Source organism: Coturnix japonica, chromosome 12 (genome assembly GCF_054131305.1).
Source record: "Coturnix japonica strain WE chromosome 12, WE-NBRP24, whole genome shotgun sequence".
Classification (NCBI taxonomy): domain Eukaryota; kingdom Metazoa; phylum Chordata; class Aves; order Galliformes; family Phasianidae; genus Coturnix; species Coturnix japonica.
This window is the reverse complement of record NC_140674.1, coordinates 7,614,677-7,629,746: the sequence shown is the minus strand read 5'-3', so window position 1 is coordinate 7,629,746 and position 15,070 is coordinate 7,614,677.

The following is a 15,070-nucleotide window of genomic DNA, read 5'->3' as shown; positions in this document are numbered from 1 at the left end:
CACTGAGCTACAAATCTGCCAGCCATTTCCTTAGCTAATTTGTTGAAAGGACTGCTGCAATCAGTAGGTGTGGTGCAAGCACCTGCAATGAGATGAGATCTCAGTAAATTGGTATAAAATGTTGGGTTAGGGGCAGGGGTATCTTGGGAAGCTTCCAGGGTTCTGTAGGTTATAGGGTGCCATTTGTGGCTGATTTATCTGTCCTGTATATCATGGAGACCAGTTTGAGAGCTGAGTACAGGCATGTGTCCTGCTCTGGTTCTGTTTTTGTCCACATGTCCATCTGCAAGGTAGAGGGGAAGGAAGAAAGGAGCAGTCACCTGCCCTGCTTCCCTGTGCTGCCCTCCCCTGCATGGTGCTACTCACCAGGCTGCTTGTCTGCCAGCCATTTCCTTGGCCTTTTTGGGGTGCATTGTGCTTGCAATGCCACATTGACGCGGCTTCTGCCATCAGTAGGCCTGGTGCCAGCACGTTCTGTGAGGCCAGGACTCTGCAAACTGGAGTAAAAGGTTTGGGGTATCTGCATCTGATAGGAAAGGGGAAGAGACACCTGTAATGTTGGTCTTGCTTAATTGTAGTTTTCATATTCTTCTCATGTGCTTATTCTTTGTTTTCATGCAGCTTATTGCATATCTGTAAAGACAGCTGCAGTCATGCACATAGTAGCAGGGAAATTGGAGAAATTAGTCCCCCGAACCAGTAAATATGGATTAGGGAGGAGCAGAATTGGAGAAGGCTGGAAGTGCTGTTTATGCTAAAAAGACCATTTGCAGCTGTAATTTGTGTTTCTTATTGTTAGGTGGCAGGGAGCCCAATGGCTCACTGGCTCTGGCTCAAATAAAAGCAGTACTGTACAGAAGGCAGATCTGTTGAATTGAGAGCATACTATCTGCTGTACACAGTCAATATGGAAGTGCCACAAACCTCCAGTGACTGCACTTGATGGGTGACTTCAGTATTTATTGGAACCATTTTTCCTACTCAGAGGTTGAGTTTGGACTCTGCCCTGGCACTACTTAAAATAGACTTGCTATATTCAACAAGGTGAATCTCACTTTCACCCTCTTTGTTGGTAGTACACACAGTATTAAACCCACAATGAGGAGATTTCCTGTTCACATGGTAAAACCAGGGCTGTGAACACTGCCCTGCCAATTAATTCTTGTGGTACCTGGGGATCAACAAAGTCTGAGAAACCACATGATGTTTTTCTTTCCTCAATTACATTCATTGTGGTAGGGAGGATGAGGTGGGGATCATAAAATAATTTCATCCACATTTTTTTTTTTGGCAGGATTGACCTGTGTTGGACTCCACTGTGTTTACTGCCAACTTGGGATGATGCATTGCTGTAAAGTACTACCAATAAATGGGAAGTTTGGGCTAACAGGAAAAGAACAGGTGAGTCAGGCTTCCATTCTGTGTCATAAGGACAAAGAGGGGCAGTTTCATACTGAGCATACTTTGAAAAGAATCAGCCTCCCAGAACTCTTGTTGTGAAAAAGCACTGCCAAGTGAGGTATCATTTGAAACAGCTGGACAAGGCAGGAGGCAGACTATGCCAGACAGTCAGCAGGTGCAGAGGACAGCAGGAGGGCTGCAGAATTTATTATAAAGTTTGCCATTAATGATCATTTTTACTAGTAGTTTTATTAGAGGAAAGGTTTTTTATTATTATTGCTTTTTGTTGTTAGAAAGAATAGTGCTTGTGTGTGAGGCACATTTATATATTGTACTCAACGAGTAGATTTGCTCACAAAGTCTGAAAGAGCATATTGTGCACTACAGAGCACGTTTAAGGCTTTAAGTTGCATTTTGTTCCCATCTCAGTGTGGCATTTCTCTGTTGGAAAAGCTGAGTAACCAGTGTGATTTGCATACATAGTAAATGCTTTGCCTTTTATAGGTTGACGCTGGGTTTTGGAGGGGAAAGAGTTGTGTGGCTTTTCTTGTTTTTTTTTTTTTTTCTTTTTTCTTTTCTTTTGGTTCAAATACTGCTTCTGGTATTGGTTTGGCAGAATGGAGCCTGCTAAGTTAAGAGGAAGGTGACATTCTCTATGCTAAAGTCCTCTACAGGATTTTATTTCTAATGGATTAATAGAGAGAAGAGTTTCCTTCCTCCTTTAACACTTGTGCCCATGAGCACACACACACACTTTGCTCTCTGCTAGTATTTACCAGATATTCAACAAATTTCCTCTGCTAGAATTTTTCAAATGGCTGCTTTGAAATGACTGTTCTGAACAAGTCTCTGTCATTGAGGATTGCACCAGCTGGACGGTTAAGTGCAATTCCTTTGCCGCAGCAGAGACACTCTTTTTTATGTTACATTAGAGAAGTCAAGAAGTCAATTAATACACTGGTCAAGACAAAATAATTCTTACATCTATTGTCCCTCATGAGAAGATTATTAATAAGTATATTATAGGACTCATTTAATCCCACCAGGAGATGCTTAATCCTGCAAGTTGGATCAAGGCAGTCATTTGCTTTTAATCAGATGAGCTGTAGCTTTGTGTATGAGAAAACACTACTTAAGCTTTCTGCATTCTGATGGGAAGCCTGGGAGTCAGATAACCACTGTAATTTGAGGACTCATTCCGTGCCGGGAAAAGTGAATAAATTCTCTATTTCAGGGTTTTAGAATGACTCCTGTGGTTTTCTTTGCCTGTCCTTTTAGCAAGCGTTTCACTTAGATGCTCAGAAACAATTTGAGTGAGGGGAGCAGTATGAGGGTGAGTCTTAATGGGTCACAAGACAGCTGCTATTCAAATTACTGGGTTGTTTTATGTTACAAACAGCAATACATTGCAGGTGCAGTTTAAGGTATAAAGGCCAAAGAAAATGCAGCATCTGATTCATGACCATCCTAGACACACCTGTGCCACTGTATTCCTAAGGCCAGATCCTGAGCTGCAGTCAGTTGGTGTCTCAGTTGCCTTTCACTTCCAGGACTACACCAGTGGAGGATAGCTCTAGGGCATCAGAGTGGATAGGTGAGGTTCAAGGCATGGGAGGCTTCAAGTTCAAGCACGTGACTCTGCTATTGATTTACCTGAGCTCAGTCTTTCCCAGAATTTGTCTACGCACCTCAGCAGCTGGGTCCACTAAAAGCCAAGGTGAACTGAATTTCAGTGTGTTCTTCCCTCTGAAGATTAAAATGCCTGGGTATAATCTTGCACTAGATGCAGTAGAAGCAAAATGGTAAAGGTTCTGTTCTCTGATGTCTTGGTGTAAAGTAGGAACAGCTTGAACTCTGTTACTTGGTACTTAAGTCAGGAGGAGAGCAGGATCCGGCCCTTTAGACTTGATTTGCAGAGTGAGTGCTATTAAAATTTTACTTGAAAAAAGATGAACTACAATCTGTCATTTAATCTGAAGAGTCCCTGCAGCACTGAGATTCACATAAGAACCAATTAATGATAATGGTATTAATGAACATTTCCAAATGCATGCTTCTTTCAGCTATAACAAGATATTTATGATATGCTGAATATCAAATCAGCTACCAACCTGTGGAAGAGAGACTAGTAGATCAGAAAAAACAAAAAAATACATAAATCTTTAGCCTTAATTTGAGTCATGTATCAGCTGGCCCAATACATTGTAAACGAACGCTGGCTGTAGTATTAGGTTAAATACCAATCCAGGTTTTGAAAATGACCTCGGAATCACTAAACAATCATATCTATTGACTTCTTCAGGGATATACATAAGAGTAGACTGAAGTATAACCTCACCTTTACCTCCTCTGCCACCAGCTGAGCGTGCTTTCAAGAAAGAGTTTTTTATCAAGATACATGCACATGTATTGTAAATGTCCCAGCAATATAAATGAGATTACACTGGATTGCTAAAGAAAATATAGCTCATAGCTCATAGTTTGGTGGAAATTAATGCTTTACTTCCTGTCAAGTTATTTTTAAAGAGCTTTGTATAAATTTTTTCTCCATATACAGCTCTTTGTTCCTAACCCTGGCCAGTGGATTAGATAAATTTTTTTTTCTTTGAATTTTACTAAGCGTATTTTATTTTCTAGTTTCTTAAGGACATATTTACATTAATCACAAGACTAGATAAAGAACCTGACTGACATGGCAGGGCAAGCTAACTACAGACTCAAAGTGTCTTTTGTGTGGTTTGGACCACCCATCCACAGAAGCTATGTCAGGACATGGGATGCTACTCGGGAAAGATTGGTGACTGACATCTGTTGTGCCAGCAAGAGAAGAAAATCATTTCCACATACAGCTTCGGAAGGGGCAGGACTGAAAGCAAACAGTCAAAATAGGGCCCTGTAGCTCCAGGAAGGTACTGACTATTGCGAAGAAAATAAAGGGAGTGTTGTGAAGAGCACAATTCATGTATCTTGCATGGCTTTCACACATCCCTGCCTCTCTGCTGAGTTGTCCTTTAATCGTCACTGGATGCCTTTGCACTGCCCCAAAAATATGTTCTCATGTTGATGGATTGAGGCCAGGGGATTTGTACCTGCCTTTCTCATTTTGCACTCAACTCCCAGCAACTCAGGGCTCAGAAACCTTTAAAATTTCTCCCCTGTCAAATAACTTTTCCCTCTCACAAGTAGCAGTGCTCCTCACTGCTTCCTATGGCCGGTAGGCATTTACGTATTGCTTCTGAATCCTTCTGACATCTCAAAGTATTTAGTTCTGCTCCATCCCCTATCCTGGCAGTGTCTTGGGATACCAATAGCCAGATAAATTTTAAATTTACAGAAGAGACCTTGAAAACCTGCAAATAATAATAAAAAGGCCAAGCAACCAGTTCCTCCTGCATGGAACAGTCCATCATCAAACCCGTATCTTTTCAGTTTGGAGAGAAGGATATTATGAGGGACCATAGAGAGGCCTCACTACGTTCCAGATAGGTGGCATTAAAATAGATCCGCATGAAGTTCTTTACTATGAGAATGATGAGGTGCTGGCACAGGTTGCCCAGAGAGGTTGTGGATGCCCTGTCCCTGGAGGTGTTCAAGGCCAGGTTGGATGGGGCCCTGGGCAGCCTGGTCTGGTATTAAATGAGGAGGTTGGTGGCCCTGCCTGTGTTGGGGGGGGTTGGAGATTCATGATCCCTGAGGTCCCTTCCAACCTGGGCCATTCTGTGATTCTGTGATACAGTGCGGGAACAGAAGAAAGCCTCCCAAATGTTTTGTAAAGCTAGTAGATGGACTGGCAATGGATAGAGATTTACTACACTGGTTTTCATATTCAGAGAAGTGCTGTGAGGAAGAAGCATTTAGTGCTTCAGTACAGCAGTAAGTAGAATAGAATAGTCAGTAGGGAGATTTACCTAATGTAAGTCATAATCATAAAGAACTTACCAACTATTTTCATTTTAGAAAAGCAGTGGAACAAATTGAGATTTAACAGATAAGAGCTAACAGAATAATACTCAATTCTCTCTTTCCTACCTTTTCCACACTAAATCCACAGTTGACTGTTTTCTATCACAGGCTCAGCAGGTACAATTCAGAGAAATTCCAGTGACTTTTATGAAAGAAAATATAAAATACGATAGTTGAGAATTTGATTGGTCTTTCCATATAGATTCTATATGGCTTATATGGCCTATGTGGAGGAGGCTTGATAAAGAAATAGATCAAAATCAGTTATCTATCATATTCACTTTGAAATATATAAGTTCATATAAAGTTAATTTATGACATTAATTTAGCCTTTTCAGTGGTCCTTTTGATAAGCTTTACTTGAGTCTAGTGGAGGCAGTTGTGAAGGCTCTGTAGGAGAAGCAGTCTACAAGAACAAAAGGAGGATTGTTTTTAGACATTCCTTTGTGTGACTTAAGGGAAAAAACTTGATACTCAGCCTTCAGTTGCAGTTTGAAATGGCCCCATCTCTCTGGAAGAGATCCCTGCTTGCACTTTGTGAAGTGCACAGGAAAAGAAAGGGAAGAAAAATGGAGTTTAGGGTGGCTTCTAAGAAATAATGAAAATTTTCAGGAATAAAGAAGGCGGTAATATTGAGGGGACTGGGATAGACTGAAGCAAGATTGTGCTGGGGACACCAATTCAAGAATTGTTTCTGAGTATAGGGATTTTTACTCCAAGTCTGTTGGCGATGGACTGAGTTCTCATGTAGTGTAAGAAAACTAAAGCAAAGGAGACAAAGAACTGTTTTGAAAGAGCAAGGAGGATTTCAAGGGAAAGGCTTGAAGGCATATGCCTGGGACAACCACTTGGAGGGCTTTCTAAAGGACAGATTTTTGTTGCCCAAAATTGAAGGATTCCATTTGTCATGTGGGTGGCTTTGTCACTGATTTAAAAAGATCTACTTCACATTCCTGGTCAGTATGCCTCATTTGCACTGAATTCATGCTTTCTTCAGAAATTACTTGCAAAGACTGAGCATGGGTTGTTTTATCACAAAGTTGCAGATTTAGAGGGGGTTTAGAAGGGACCCATGGAATTAATTTAGCCCAAATCTGTTTCTAAAGCATGTTCCCTCCAAGCAGGTCATGCAGAAAAGCATCCAGGTGAGTTTTGAGTATCTCCAGAGAAGGAGATGCCACCACCTCTTGAGGCAGTTTGTTCCAAGGCTCTGTCACCCTCACAGTAGAGTTTATAGTAATAAAAGTTTTGTTTTTCTGACCTCAGGCGTTCTTTCTTGATTATGATTTACCAATTCATTTCACTTCTCTTCTAGTAGAAAAGTTTTCTCCCTAAAATGTTTGTGGCAGTCAACAATGCTACTTTTTAGGCCATAGATGAGCTTTTCATTCTGTATCAATACAGAGTCAGCAGGGGTCAGTGCCTTAGAACAAGGAACGCCTTGAAATGTACCTCCAATAGCAAAATACCATCCCGTTGTTGTCAGCTAAAATGCCGTAATTGCTCTGGTTGCAATTTTAAGACTGTTTTCCATGGATGGAGATAATTAAAATTCAGTGGTTGTTATGAACACTGCTATGCTTTAGTGAGTTTCCTCTGAGCAAAGTACCTGGGAACAAATAAAGAACACCTGAAGGGGAAGATGGTTAATGATGGGTTTCTGGTACTGAAGGATGCCTCTCACATTCAGGAACAATGTCTTGTAATCAGTGTCACTGGAGGTAGGTACGAAGCAAAGCAAAGGAATGGTTCAGTGGAGCGATTCATACTAACTCTATGCTTTTATGTTTTATCTACCTTGGGTAATGAAGTCTGTCTAGAATTTTAGGCCCTAGGCACCTGATTTGGAAAACAAATGTAACCTTTTTGGGGCAAGCAGCTGGTAGGTAAAGAGACAAATTTCAGTGGAACATCCTTGATCTAAACTGAATCAAATGGCATGCTACTGTGCCAGTGATCTTTCACGTAATGCAAATAGGCCTGTCTAACAGAGAGAAAATCCACATTCCTCATTTCAGACTTTAATTAGGTTTTATTTTAATAAGAAAAACTGGTACCAAAGCAGACCTTGGAGAAAGATTCTGATATTCAAACCTTCAACGCTTTTTCAGTCAACTCTAAATGTTTTGTGTTGTAGTAAATCAACTTGCAAAATGTTGACTACACGGTGTGCAGATCTTAGAACTAAAATGGTTGAAGCAAGGTCTATTATGAAACTTAAAACAGAGAGCAAATGGAATGTAGTCCTTTAATGAAAGAAAACATTGAGTCATGCTGTGATCCTGTTTTTATCTCAGAGAGATGATTTCTTTTGAGCACCGCCTTTTAAGATAATAGCAAACTGAATTATCAAGGATGGTATGCAATTAAAGATACTTTACATTTAGGTGCTAGGGTATATGGGATAGAGTTACTGGTAAAGATGAATTACAAAAAAAGGGAGCAAATAAGACATTAATAATAAATCTCTCAGATGATTCTTCAGAGCTTTCATTATTATTGTCTTGTCTGTGAAGCCAGATTCAGATAGTCCCTACTGGCTGGACATTAGGAGGAGAAACATATTTCTGGCTTTGCGAGTATATGGTATAAAATCCAAAATGATTTTCATCCCTGCGCAGCATCCTGCCTTACTCCCTAGGCACTCTGGTGCTGGAAGGCAGGCTATATTGGAACACAGTTTATCTGGACAGTCAGAGTTTCTTTGAAGGACAGTCATTATCTGTGGATCTGTTTGCCGTGTTTACTGTTTGAAAAGAGGTGGCTGGGCTTGAGAGGAATAGGAGAAAAAAAGATTATTGTCCTTGATAATTTTTTTAATATTAAATCAGATTACTTGTCAAGGATTTGTGTGCTTTACCATCACCAGCCTCAGCTGGGAGCCTTATCCACAGCTGCAGAAGCTCAGTGTTCCAGGAGGCCCATTTAAGCACAGGCCTGGGCTTTCAGTGTTCTTCCCTGCAGTTCCTGAATTGTTTGGATTTCCTTGTTTGATCCTAGTCCTGCCTTGTTACCTTGCCTTTGCTTGATGACTGCTAAAGCATTGATGAGATCTTCTGTTACTGCCATTCTGTGCTTGCCCAGCTTGGGGTTGCTGGGGCTCTGTCCTTCTGGGAAGGGTGGAATCCTGCTGCTGCCATGGTCTCCCACACCTCCCGGTTCCTTTTCCCCCTTGGAATAGTCCTGCTGTTACTACCTCCTAACATTACAAAAACTCATACTATCTACATTTTTCATGTGTGCACACTGTTCTTGTGCATTTTGAGTAGTTTTTACAGCTTTGTGGGAATTTAATGTATCTTCTAGATGTCCTTAAAGTTTCTGAAAATTAACTAATACACATCAGAGTTTTGTGTTTGTTTTTTTCTTCCTCAGAATACTCAGACTGGAGTCCTTACCAGTGTATTTGCCAGACAGAAGGAGGTTTATTTCCTTCTCCTAAGAGCTTCTATATGCACTGCAATGATGGAAATGACTGTGAACTTCAGAATTTGAGAAGGCTGTTCCAAAAAATACTGGGAAAAAAGTGAAAATGCTCCAAAAGTACAGCTGGTCGTTGTAAGTACAAGTGAGAGATCTGCAAGGTGTTGTACCACTAGAGAAAATCTTGTACTCTGCAGTCCCACTATGGACCTGACTGTGGCAAAAGGGGAGCAGCCTGCCTACTTACAGATCAATTCTGAAAGGTAAGCATGGGAATGGAAATGGGGGTGGAAAGGGAAAGAAAATCCTTCTGAACCTTAAGAAAATAAGAGTCATTTTATGTGCATTAGAACTACGCTTATGTTTTGGTCTTGATCTTACATAGATTGTAATGTTTGCAATGGTACTCCTAGAACTGGAAATACCTCAGTGGCTTTTGTGTTGTTTAGAAATTTAAGTTAGACTAGGATTTTGATCAATGTGATGTGTTTCTAGGAGATGTTTGCTGAGGGTTTTACCAGAGCCTGAAGTGGAAAAAGTATTTTGCTCCCCAGAGAGTTTGAAAATGGCGCTTCTGGGAAATATTTGAATGTTTTGGTTTGTTTTGATTAAGATCAAAAAGTCTTGTTTTGGTTTGTTTTATGGCTGAACTTCTGTCTCTCTGAACTGATGCAAAGTCTCTCAGGTGGCATCTTTTTATTGCCTTGTGCTTTTAAACCATGGACTTCCTGGCCATGTTGTGTCTCCAACCTCTATTAGAAGACGTTATGTAAAGAAGTTAGTACACAGATTTGGTTGTGAGCTCATCAGAATAAATAAGAAAATGTGAATTTGCTGCATTGGATCTTCCATCAGGTTGTGAGATAGCAGAAACTGTATGCTTAGAACGTGAGGAATGTCAGTATGTTCACTTCATACCTAACTTTCAATTTAATGTCCGAACCATAACCCATTTTTACTCGCCTGTATTATTTGATTTTGCAGTTAGTTTTAGAAGTGCATAAATGCATGTACTCAGTTGTGCATCTTCCTTAAATAACTGAAACTTGCTTTAAATATGTTTTTTTGTTTGTTTTTTATTTATTTATTTATTTATTTTATGGTGGGCTAGTAAAGCATTTATTTTCTTAAGACTGAGCTTTAAGAAAGAAGAGTGTATTAGAAAAAGCTTACAGTGGCTACATGCTGTGCAGAAAACAAGCATGTTTTGATTTGGAGAACAGTTGTTTTTGTTTATCTTGATTCCAGCTAGTATTTTAACACCGTCTTCCTTTATATCCTCATAGAAAACTGGTAAATCATAGGCTAGGCAAATAGACAGCAAGGTTTCACTGTCAGTCTCAAGGATGTGATTTGTATCATGAAGCCCAGCTGGAGAGCAGTCATCAGTGGTGTAACACCATGGATGGGGTCAGTGCAGACACCCACGCAGTTAAGTGTCTTCATAAGTGACCTGTGCAGTGGGGCAGAATGCACACTCAGTAAATGTGTGGACAATACACAACTAGAAAGAGAAACTGACACACTAGTTGCACTGCCATAGACAGGAATCTCATGAGTTTAAGCAAATGAAAGAGCAAATTGCTGCCCATAGGGAGCTATAACCACCTGCACTTTGACTGGGATATATTCTAGACCTGTGTGATGCTTTACTCATTTAGCTTTAGAACATAATACAGTTAACAGAAATATTGTAATCCTGCGCTTCACACAAGTCTCTTTCAAAGAACATTCCTTTTTCTGTAGCATATTAGAATCTGCCTAACCTGCCATAAGAAGTCCTAATATCATGGACAGTTTTCCTCCCTGGCAGCTATTCCAATCTCCTATTTCTTGGAGTGGTTAAAAAGTTCTGAACTGTAGCAGGAGGTTTCAGCACTGGTCTTCATAACTAGATGATGAATAAGCACTGCAGCAAATGAGGTCTGTTATAAGACTTCAGCATTGTGTCTGGACCTTAGTTTATGAATTGATTCTGTGCTTGCACTGTCTGCTGAGTTCAAAGGAAGGCTTTATAACTTGATAGGAATGTAGACTGAAATAAATATAAGTTTACAGCAGAGTGGATCTCTAAGAAAACCCAAACTTGAAAAAATAAATCAGTACTGTTACTTTGCATCACTGTGCCAAAAGCATGTTGGCCTCCTGTAGACTTTTGCAGCTGCTTCTCCTGTGCTAACTTGTGACTAAGCAGTTTTTTCTGTAAGAGGTGTCAATTTAGCATCATCTGGGCTTTTGTGCTTACTTAAATTCCTCCCTTGTAATTAGGAGATTACTCATTACTTTGCCAGTGTCCCAGAAGAAATGTTATAAGCTCAGTTTGTTGGACATTATTATGAGTTGCTTTCCTGTCTTGTATTGTTTTCTCCAAATTGCTTCTTAGAAACATGTTGGCTTTTACTGCAATCACAGAGAAAGTAAACAAATTAAGACAAACAAAGATCAGTTGTTAGGAAGAGAACCAGTCTGGCAGGAAATGCCAAGCAAAACAACATTCTTTGGGCACCTGATATAAATATGATTCTTTAAGCAGCCTGTTGGGTCCTGCTGTCTGGGGCTTCCCTGTACTCACTGCAGGCATACAGAAATGCAGACTTGCTGATTCTGGCTGAGATGTAGAAAATCTCATTTACTGTGGCATAAAGTTTCAAGTTAAGCTTAATTAAGTTTATTTATGTACACAAACTCTGGCATGCTCTAAATAGTGAGGGTCTCAAGGCTTACTCTCTGCAGTTAGGCTCTCTAAGTGGGTCCAGCCCATGTAGTGTCCCTGCGGTATGGGAACTGCTTTCATGAAAGCACATACATGTTTGATCACCACTTGCTTTGGAATGGTATGCTGGAGCCTGATGTCTCTTCAGTTGAACCCAGGATCATTTACTGCATTCAGAAAGTTGCTAATCTTTTAAAACATAAAGCTATTTACCAGTCTGTTGGCTTTCTACTTTCTTCTGCCTTAAAAAATACAATGAAAACGTGATGGTGTTCAGTTGTTGGATTTTGGTTTTTTTTTAATTCTCTGGATTTTAAGATCTCTGATTTTAGACAGCCACACTGCTCACATACCCACTGCAGGAGTATTTTCTGAAGGATAAGCTTGGGTTCTCTGCACAGCATTCTCTAAGGAAATGTTGGCATTGCCAGGCAAATAGTATACAGGCAAAATCAGTTTTTGTAGCTCTCCGTTCGCAATGAAATGGAATTGGTACAAGTTAAAATGCCCTGAGCAAAGCGTGGGTCTTCATTACCACATTTTTTCTGCTCTGGGAAAATTTTGCTGCTTTAAAAATGGGAATGCCAGCAACTAGAATGTGAGCTGGGAACTGTCTCCATTTGAAAAACTGTGATGTGCACTTTTCAGTGTAGACTTCCAGTACATTCTGAAAAGTTTGATCTACTATACTGTTAGCACTACAGCAGTTTTATATGGGAGATAAAAAGAGTTTTGAACTACTCAGCTGCATTCTGGTGCATGAGAAAAAAGTTTAAGTATGTGCTTTATTTGAAACACATTCCTACTGAAATTGGTCAATGCAGAGGTGAGGCAAGAGTGGTGCTAATGTTTATAAAATGATAGATTTGTATGGAGTCAGAGCCATCGCTTTCATTGGTATTACACTTCTGTATATTTCTTACTGGCAGACATAATACTTCATTGAAAGAGTCATTAAAGCAGCTGACATTTAGCTTACTGCATATGTAGTAGAAAGTGTTTTGCAAAGTTTGTTTGATGTCAGATTAATGATTTTCTTGCTAGTGTGATTAAAATTACTTCCCCCTTCTGATCGTCATTTTAGTGATGGTGATGTCTCCTTAAATTAGATGGGGAGTATAATAAACAGAATGTGAATACAAAGTCCCCATTCAGTGGAAGCATGACCTTTACCTTAACACCTATAAAGAGGCTATCTCAGAACCTTTCTATACCCATGTAACCTTGAGGCTACAGAAGTAAGATCCAAGACTTCTCTTGGGATCTGGCCTCACTAAGGTTATGTTTATGTTTGAAAGTCAAATTTACTTAAATAAATAGGACCAGAATATCTACAGGTGGGCAGAAACTACATTTGGCATCTCTTAGGAAGTGTGTCATTTAGTTTTTAATTTCAGATAAAAGAACTCCCCCGTAATGGCTTTTAAAAACACAACCCTGCAATAAAACCTTCACGTGTCCATCAAAACCACGATGTAGTTTTAAGCTGAATATTTTGGTTTATTGCTACAAGTTGGAAACTTACATTACACTGGTCTGGGTAGCAAAGGGCCAGCTATCAAATATGTCACTATGAACCTGTACATACAATGAGAAATAACCTGCATTTCTGAAAGACTGAGCTCCACCTATTCAGATGATTAGGCTACTGATAGGCTAAAGTGAATTCAGAAAATTCCTGACCTGGGTAGTGTAGGATTGTGGATGGCACTCCTGTTCCAGACCTTCCAGTTCCTCACCCTTGCCTTCCCTTACAGCTTTGTCCTGGCCAAATGCTGATGCATATATAGTGGAAGCTCTTAAACTTCACTCAGATTCCCAGTGGTTAACTAGAAATCTTATTTGTTTACCTTCCTTATATTTTACACATATTTTAATTCCTGAAGCCTTAGGTCAGCATGTTGTTTTTTTTTTCCTTTAATAGACATATAAGTTTGCAGCCTTTAATCTTTTTTTTGTTTGGTTGGTTGTTTTTGTTGTTGTTGTTTAAAACCACAAAGAAACGTACAGTCTTTTATGAATTCAAATTAAAAATGAAGTGCAGTGGAAATGATTTACAGGCACTGTAGCTTAGCAGGGAAAATATACAACTCCTTTGCAGTACATCATATTCTGTTCCTTTAATTTATAAGCAAGCTGTAATGTAACATATTAATCATACAAAGAAAATGTTGCTTTGGTTTGAAAGATTTGTTGTAGCTGAACTCCACATACCTGCAAATTATTTATTTCTAGAAGAGAAAACACGTGCAGCACACACTATTGCATCCACCAGGAAAATGAATACATGTTGAAAGAAAGAAATGCCCTTTTTTTTCATTTTTCTCCATCAACCACTTCTCTCTCTCTTGAGCTTGACTTCCCATGCTCTTTCAGTCATCTGTTCTGTTTTCTGTGGTAGTTAAAGGTGCTGGGATCCAATGGAGAAGGCTGAATTTGCTGCTTCAAACCTAGTGTCACTTTCTCCTGGTAGAAGGGCAAGAAGCTGCCTGTTATCCCACAGAGGGAAGAATAAGGTCTGAAATGGTCAAATATTTTTTCAGATTGATATAGAGGGCTTTCTATATTCAAAACCTGTTTTCCTCAACCATTAAGGGAGGAAAATATTGGTAGAGGGAAAAGCAAAATAAATGCTTTAAATAAATGACTAGGGAAAATATAATCAGGTTTATTGAGTATGTTTAATATATGACTGATGCTAATAGAAAGGGGAGTTCCTTTTAGAACAAAATGTTTATAAATGTCTGCTACTGAGCTCACCCTTACTGTTTATGCGTCTGCATAAACCCTGCAGACAAGAGTAGAAGATGTGCAGGCATGGGATCTTTGGAGCCCGATCTAGTTAAACTGAAGGCAGATTCGCTGGGAGGGATGGACTTGGACGGGTTGCAGCCAGTGTTTCAGTCTGAAGATATCCCTGTGCTGTTAGGTTGGCCTGTGGGTTTCTTTCTGCTTTCTAAATAAATCCTACCTGGCTCATCTTTACCTTATGGTGGTGTTTCTCTTGTTAAGAGCTAAACGATTCTGTAAAGAGATTGTGGAGGAGGGGGAAAGCATGATAAAAACATTGCCTTTTACCTCCTTCCCCAACCTGGGAGAGGTAGTTAGAAGATGATAAACAAAAAAGGGAGGAACAGGGAGTGAGAGGGCAGCGGCGAAACTCCCAGAGGGAATGGTGAGTCTTGTTCTCACAAGTTAAAGGCCTGCAATAATGAACCACTAGGGGTAGGTAAAAAGGTAAAACATGAGGTACAGGAAGCCAAATGCAGTGCCTCTGGGTGTATAAGCGTGTAGAATGTATACTAGGGAACTTCTTTTAACTCTTTCTACCTGCGCTGTTGCAAGGGTGAAGTTTGCCTCACGCATTCCCATGTGCATCTACCACTGTTTCATTGATGTCCTGGAAATTAGGCTATACTTGAGTATACCATCTGGTAGGAGGTGCAGCAGAAGCAGTTGCTCTCACAAATTTCCATCAGCATTAGGTGTTACCCTTTCTGTGGGTGCAGCTCACTGCACCAGTTTTTCTCTGTGGCAAATTCTGGTTGTCTTAAAAGAAAGAGCAACTGA